This window comes from Lampetra planeri, unplaced genomic scaffold (assembly GCF_965212315.1).
Source record: "Lampetra planeri unplaced genomic scaffold, kcLamPlan1.2.h2 scaffold_164, whole genome shotgun sequence".
Classification (NCBI taxonomy): domain Eukaryota; kingdom Metazoa; phylum Chordata; class Hyperoartia; order Petromyzontiformes; family Petromyzontidae; genus Lampetra; species Lampetra planeri.
Genome location: NW_027614372.1, coordinates 172,859 through 181,132, shown reverse-complemented (window position 1 = coordinate 181,132; position 8,274 = coordinate 172,859). Strand labels below are relative to the sequence as shown.

General features: G+C 50.1%; 1 protein-coding gene across 1 annotated transcript in view; it reads left to right on the top strand.

Annotated features, from left to right (window-relative positions):
• The first annotated feature begins 7,149 nt into the window (after window positions 1-7,149).
• Window positions 7,150-8,274, top strand: part of LOC144739662 (multiple PDZ domain protein-like) — a 67,341-nt gene continuing 66,216 nt past the window's right edge. Inside the window, 1 exon segment of the mRNA XM_078622588.1 lies at window positions 7,150-7,251. The gene's annotated coding sequence lies outside the window, so the exon portion shown is untranslated.

The following is an 8,274-nucleotide window of genomic DNA, read 5'->3' as shown; positions in this document are numbered from 1 at the left end:
TTTATTGCACGGCGGTTAAACTCACGACTCTCGGACATACGGACCAGGTTTGTTCGTATCTCTGAAAATTCGTAAGTCGAATATTCGTAAGTAGAGTGGGCCCTATAACAATCTCCTACAGCACCCACAGCAGGGGCCGACCGCCATCAGCCATCATGAGCGAGGTGCTGCAGCAGCTCTCAAGCCGAATCGATGTATTCATACTGCAGGAGGAATCCGATGAGCTACAAAGCTCGTTTTTTCTCACAGGCACGGGGTAAGAAGGATACAACAACTAAACGCAATATTTTAAAAAAAATACGATCGTGATGCAAAGGACAACGAATCAACCACGCACATTACAAATCAAAATATAAAACCATCACCATCCTACCAGGCAAAAGCCCGCTGAGGTATTGACATATTTTTTCAAAAGCGACCTGGCAATCACAAATGAAAGCGTCACGAAAGATTGCCCATCGTTAGGGCATTTGCAGCACCAACAGGAGGACGTGGGTTCGATCCCGGGCACTGCCGCCTGCTGTGTATTTGGAGTCTGCGTGTCTCGAACTCTCTCTCTCTCCGCGTGGTCGCGTGGATTTTATCATCCGGGTCCTCCGGTTTTTAAATCCTTTATATTAAGTTCGCTTGCTTGCTTAGGACCGTGCAAATCTTTCGGTCGTTTTTTTAACCCACTTCCCGTGATCCAATCGAGCTGACATTTTCCACACAGACTCGTTGTGCGTGACAATTAATGTTCGTTACATTTTTTTCCCAAAATGTTACACTTTTTAGGACAAAAAATATAATATTTAATTACCAACTGCTTAATGGTGCCATGCAATCATCTGACCCATAGGTGGCAGCCATCTCAAGCCAGAGGACGAGAGGATTCTAGCCGCCACGCATATAAAGGATTTATAGTGAAAAACTTTGTTTTTACGGGTTATACTTATTCCCCTCCACGTTTAGAACCGACATCACGCGTTTGGAGTTATTTGGCCACTGCTATAAATGTCCACGTGATGATGATAATGATGATAAGCCGCCAATTCGTGGAGCTATCGTTTGTGATAGCCAACTCGCTCCTGAAAGGGAGCTGTGTACAGCTCAGGAGGCCTCACCTGGTAACATAAAAAAATAGTGGAAGTTTTAGTTTCATAGACCACAGGGCCACACGAGCTAGCGCCGTCTGTGTGTGTGTGTCTGTGTGTGCCTGGTTGTGTGTGTGTCTGGTTGTGTCTTTGTCTTGTGTCTGTATGTGTCTGTGTGTGGTACTATCGCCGTCTCTGTGTGTGTGTCCGTGTCTGTCTAGTTGTGTGTGTGTCTGTGTCTCTGTGTGTGTGTCTTTTGTCTTGTGTCTGTATGTGTCTGTGTGTGTCTGTATGTGTGTGTATGTGTCTGTTTGTGTCTGTATGTGTGTGTCTGTGTGTGTGTGTCTGTGTGTATGTCTGTCTGTCTGTGTGTGTCTGTGTGTGTCTGGCTGTGTGTGTGTGTCTGTGTGTCTGTGTGTGTCTGGCTGTGTGTGTCTGTGTGTGTGTCTGTGTGTCTGTGTGTGTCTGTGTCTGGCTGTGTGTGTGACACTAGCGCCGTCTGGCGGTGGTGCAGCGGTTAGCGCCACCGCTGCGCTGTGAACCCGACAAAAGCCCCCGAGTTCGATTCCCTCGCTCACGGCCAACGACAGCGGTGGCGAATATCTGAACCGGTCCCCCGAGGTTCTCTCCCCTAGGTCGACTCAGCCTCAAATGAGTATCTGGTGCTGGCCACCCACCCCACCCACCGCCTCGTGGCGCCGCTCGCTCACAGCACTTGCCCCGAGAGTCTCTGGAGGTTACACGGGGGACCTTCGTCTTTGTCGTCCACACCAAAACAACAACAGTCCCAGACTACACCAAGACAACAACAACAGCAACAACAACAACAGTCCCAGCCAATGCAAACCCGCACAGCAAACTACCGAGAAAAAAATTCGTCAAAAATGAGTTTCGACGTTTAAAAATCAAATCGTTCCCATTTCATCGGCTCGCTCCGACCGGGGCATCGTCCAATCGCATCGCCATCAATCGTCGATGAGCAGTGGGACGAGGTCTCGAACGAAGATGCCATCGATCCATGCCCTTTGGTTCTTTCGATAAAGTCACGTGGGTAGAGAAAAAAGTAATGGATCACGGCGTTTCGATCGCAACAACAAGCGACGGTCTTCAGGTGAGAGTGTGGATTCAGGTGAGAGTGTGGATTCAGGTGAGAGTGTGGATTCAGGTGAGACTATGGATTCAGGTGAGACTATGGATTCAGGTGAGACTATGGATTCAGGTGAGAGTGTGGATTCAGGTGAGAGTATGGATTCAGGTGAGAGTGTGGATTCAGGTGAGAGTGTGGATTCAGGTGAGAGTGTGGATTCAGGTGAGAGTGTGGATTCAGGTGAGAGTGTGGATTCAGGTGAGACTATGGATTCAGGTGAGAGTGTGGATTCAGGTGAGAGTGTGGATTCAGGTGAGAGTATGGATTCAGGTGAGAGTGTGGATTCAGGTGAGACTATGGATTCAGGTGAGAGTGTGGATTCAGGTGAGACTATGGATTCAGGTGAGAGTGTGGATTCAGGTGAGAGTGTGGATTCAGGTGAGAGTATGGATTCAGGTGAGAGTGTGGATTCAGGTGAGAGTGTGGATTCAGGTGAGAGTGTGGATTCAGGTGAGAGTGTGGATTCAGGTGAGACTATGGATTCAGGTGAAAGTGTGGATTCAGGTGAGAGTGTGGATTCAGGTGAGAGTGTGGATTCAGGTGAGACTATGGATTCAGGTGAGACTATGGATTCAGGTGAGAGTGTGGATTCAGGTGAGAGTGTGGATTCAGGTGAGAGTGTGGATTCAGGTGAGAGTGTGGATTCAGGTGAGAGTGTGGATTCAGGTGAGAGTGTGGATTCAGGTGAGAGTATGGATTCAGGTGAGAGTGTGGATTCAGGTGAGAGTGTGGATTCAGGTGAGAGTGTGGATTCAGGTGAGACTATGGATTCAGGTGAGACTATGGATTCAGGTGAGAGTGTGGATTCAGGTGAGACTATGGATTCAGGTGAGAGTGTGGATTCAGGTGAGAGTGTGGATTCAGGTGAGAGTATGGATTCAGGTGAGAGTGTGGATTCAGGTGAGAGTGTGGATTCAGGTGAGAGTGTGGATTCAGGTGAGAGTGTGGATTCAGGTGAGACTATGGATTCAGGTGAAAGTGTGGATTCAGGTGAGAGTGTGGATTCAGGTGAGAGTGTGGATTCAGGTGAGACTATGGATTCAGGTGAGACTATGGATTCAGGTGAGAGTGTGGATTCAGGTGAGAGTGTGGATTCAGGTGAGACTATGGATTCAGGTGAGAGTGTGGATTCAGGTGAGAGTGTGGATTCAGGTGAGAGTGTGGATTCAGGTGAGAGTGTGGATTCAGGTGAGAGTGTGGATTCAGGTGAGAGTGTGGATTCAGGTGAGACTATGGATTCAGGTGAGACTATGGATTCAGGTGAGAGTGTGGATTCAGGTGAGACTATGGATTCAGGTGAGAGTGTGGATTCAGGTGAGACTATGGATTCAGGTGAGACTATGGATTCAGGTGAGACTATGGATTCAGGTGAGACTATGGATTCAGGTGAGAGTGTGGATTCAGGTGAGAGTGTGGATTCAGGTGAGAGTGTGGATTCAGGTGAGAGTGTGGATTCAGGTGAGAGTGTGGATTCAGGTGAGAGTATGGATTCAGGTGAGAGTGTGGATTCAGGTGAGAGTGTGGATTCAGGTGAGAGTGTGGATTCAGGTGAGAGTATGGATTCAGGTGAGACTATGGATTCAGGTGAGAGTGTGGATTCAGGTGAGAGTGTGGATTCAGGTGAGACTATGGATTCAGGTGAGAGTGTGGATTCAGGTGAGAGTGTGGATTCAGGTGAGAGTGTGGATTCAGGTGAGAGTGTGGATTCAGGTGAGAGTATGGATTCAGGTGAGAGTGTGGATTCAGGTGAGAGTGTGGATTCAGGTGAGAGTGTGGATTCAGGTGAGAGTATGGATTCAGGTGAGAGTGTGGATTCAGGTGAGAGTGTGGATTCAGGTGAGAGTGTGGATTCAGGTGAGAGTGTGGATTCAGGTGAGAGTGTGGATTCAGGTGAGACTATGGATTCAGGTGAGAGTGTGGATTCAGGTGAGAGTATAGATTCAGGTGAGACTATGGATTCAGGTGAGACTGGATTCAGGTGAGAGTATAGATTCAGGTGAGAGTGTGGATTCAGGTGAGACTGGATTCAGGTGAGAGTATGGATTCAGGTGAAAGTATGGATGCCTGAAGTCACGAAAGCTTCAAGTCAAGAATGCCATCGATCGTCGCTGAACAGCGGGGCGAGGCCTCGAACTAAGATTCTGCCGATGGATCGGCTCGAAGGCGGCAGCTGATTCAAAACGATAATCGCACTTCCGCCCTAAGGGATCCTGGGACACAATCCCACAAACCCCGTGAGGGGGGACTGGGGGATGACGTCACCTGCCAGAAGGTTCTGGAAGGGAGGCGTGTCTAGGGCGGAGCGAGCCACGGACCTGTACATCAGCCGGACCTCTGAAGGGGCCGGCTCAGTCATCTCCAAGCCGAAGACCCAAGGGGCCGTCCATAAATGACGTCACGCGATTTTGGACGATTTTTGACCCCCCCCCCTGTCGTCACACGGCGTCAGAAAAAGTCAGACCCCCCCTCAAATATGACGTCACAAAGCTCTGCCCCCCCCCAAAAAAAAAAACATGCTTCAAATGGCTTTAAACTATTGTCATTGTAGTGCGTATTTAATGTGGCGCTGCACTCTGATGTTGTAGGAGAAAACATTAATTAACGTGTTGTCTATATTTATTAAAAGTTGCGCATTTTGATGTGAAGACACATTTCTCAAACCCCCCCTCCCTCGTCACACATCGTCACAAATGTCTGACCCCCCCCTTCCCCCCTAGGTGCGTGACGTCATTAAGGCCGGAGCTGAGTGGAGGGCTCAGAGCTAGAGTGGCCCCAGTGTTCAAGTTCATTGATTAGGTGTAGCCCTAAATTTCATTCAGACGCTGTCTTTCCGACAGACCTGTTCTTCACCTGAGGACGGCTTCTTGCGTTGTGGCCGAAACGTCGTGAGAATTGTATTTTATTATGTTTTATTTTTATCATTTTATTATTTCCCTTCTACGTGACTTTACCGAAAGAACCAAGAAGAGGTATAGCCCTGTGAGCCATTCGGCCCTTGAATCGGGTGCAACCGCAACAAACAAAAAACAAAAACATGAACAAAAATACATCTTAAAGTGACTATGTGACTGAGTGCAAACAGAAAATCTTAGAAAAGACAGCAAATATTGCAGAAAAAGCACCGTACACCAACGCTGTGTGCAAACATCCCAGGGGGATGCAAGTCAAACAACAACAACAACAACAACCACAAGACAACTTAGATTAAGGCCATCAGTCTAACTCCGTACTACAACAACACAAACATGGCCAAACCAAAAAACGTTTCGAAATCACCAAAATAAAGCCATGAAAGCAATGTAACAGTGATCATAGGAACTGTGACGGAATTTTTACAATAACGACATAAACAACATGGACCATCACCAACACCCTGCAGCCATAGCTGGCGGCAGGTATCGGGTGAAAGGGGCCGTTACCCCTTAGTGTTAGGGACCCCCTGTGTTCAGAGCAGTTCAATAAATATCGTGTTGCCTCACAGAAGTTCTCCCCTCTGGTTATTGGCCCACTACATACACCAAGGCCGTATTTATAATATATATTGGGGGGGACACATAAATATGCTAAATTCCTCTTTATATGCAAATTATTTTGTCAAGGCGCCCTTCCCCCCCCTTCCAACCCAGCTTAAATATACGCTCCAAGCATGGTGCTGTTTCATTCAGACGCTGTCTCCCCGACAGACCTGGTCTTCACCTGAGGACGGCTGCTTGCGTTGTGGCCGAAACGTCGTGAGAATTATCTTATAATGTTTTATTTTATTATTGTATTATTTCCATTCTACGTGACTTTACCGAAAGAACCAAGAAGATGATTGTGGTTATGGTTGTAATCTCTGCCATTACATACAATGAAACAATAAAATATAAAAAAAACAGAGCAATGTCATACAATACACTATGAGACATTATTGTTAAAAATAAAAAAAGTCCATCCTATGTGTTAGGGAATTTTTTAATATTGTAGGCAGGAAATTCGTTTTAAAATTTAGATTTTTTTTTTTCTGGGGGGGGGGGGGAAGATTTGGTCCCCCCCAATGTTGACTCCATGGCTACGGTCTTGACATACACATACGTGAAATAAGTAACCTGGAGTATGGAAGGCGAGGACATGAAATGAAGGGGTCTACAAACATCACATTGGTGACACACTGAGATAGTAACAGGCACGCGCTTATTGCCCGCGCTCCATCCAGTTACTGAGGGGTTGCGCAATCAGAGGGGAGGCAGAGCTCGTCGCTGCCTCACCTCTCGTCTCTCCCTATATTTGCAGCGGAACTCCGCAAATTTGGCGATTTTGACGATAAAAATGATTGGAATCGTACAAAAATGGCATTTATAACACAGATCAGTGGGAAAATTTTAATATTTATTTTATTTGGTTATTTCTTTTTTTTTACTTTTAGTAACAACTATTTTCATTGGAGTATGGCAGGTGAGGCTCTGCCTCCCCTGCCTCCCCTGACCGCACGTACCTGGGTTTTTACTTTGTGTGTTCGGCAGCGTTAACCACTGCGCCACCGCTCCCCCAGCCTCATCCCCCCTCCCCCACTTCCCCCGGGTGGCCCCGCCCCTCGGTTGACCCGGCTGGGTCACGTGGTGTGGGCTACCACCGCTACCCCAACCTCCCCCCCCGCTTCCCCCGAGTGGCCCCGCCCCTCGGTTGACCCGGCTGGGTCACGTGGTGTGGACTACCACCGCTACCCCAACCTCCTCCCCCCCGTTACCCCCGGGTGGCCCCGCCCCTCGGTTGACCCGGCTGGGTCACGTGGTGTGGACTACCACCGCTCCCCCAGCCTCCACCCCCCCCGCTTCCCCCAGGTGGCCCCGCCCCTCGATTGACCCGGCTGGGTCACGTGGTGTGGACTACCACCGCTACCCCAACCTCCCCCCCCCCCGCTTCCCCCGAGTGGCCCCGCCCCTCGGTTGACCCGGCTGGGTCACGTGATGTTTGCTGCCCCCACCCACCCTCACCACTCTAACGGGACCGATCGGAGCAGCGGCAGCCCTCGGATCAGTCATCGTCGGCCAGGTTTGTACCTCGTTCTTTAAGAAAACAAACAAACAACAACAACGACAACAAACTAACTAACAAACAGCGGGCGGGCGGGCGGGCGGCGGAACCTTAAGCGGTCATCGCGGAGCGCGAAGAAGTTAAAAAATAAACTTCGCGGCCGAGTCGTCGTCATGACGACGACGACCGCCATCGCTGACCCACCACCATCCACAAACAACAACAACGACGACGACAACAACAGCAACGACAACAACAACGACAACAACATCGAGCAGCAGCAGCAGCAGCAACAGCAGCGGGCAGGGCAGGGGGGAGGTATGGCGGGGCTTGCGTTGTTAGCAGCAGCGGCTGGCTGAGGCAGGCCGGGCAGGCCTCGGCGGGGCGCGGGTGACCGCGACTCGCTGCGGCGGCTGCTGCTGCTACTACAGCCGGTGGTGGTGGTGGTGGTTGTGGTGGTGGTGGTGTTGGTAGTAGTCAATGTGGTGGTGGTGGTGTTGGTAGTAGTGATTTGTGGTAGTGATGGTGGTGGCGATGGTGGTGGCGGTGATGGTGGGGGTGATGGTGGTGGTGTTGGTTGTGGTGGTGATGATGTTGATGGGTGGTGGTGATGGGGGGGATGGTGGTGATGGTGGGTGGTGGTGATGGTGGGTGGTGGTGATGGTGGGGGGTGGTGGTGATGGTGGTGGTGGTTGTAGTGGTGGTGGTGATGGTAGTAGGGATCGTGGTGGTGTTGGTAGTAGTGATTGTGGTAGTGGTGATGGTGGTGGCGATGGTGGTGGCGGTGATGGTGGGGGGTGATGGTGGGGGGTGATGGTGGTGGTGTTGGTAGCAGTGATTGTGGTAGTGATGGTGGTGGCGATGGTGGTGGCGGTGATGGTGGTGGTGTTGGTAGTAGTGATTGTGGTAGTGATGGTGGTGGCGATGGTGGTGGCGGTGATGGTGGGGGGTGATGGTGGGGGGTGATGGTGGTGGTGTTGGTAGCAGTGATTGTGGTAGTGATGGTGGTGGCGATGGTGGTGGCGGTGATGGTGGTGGTGT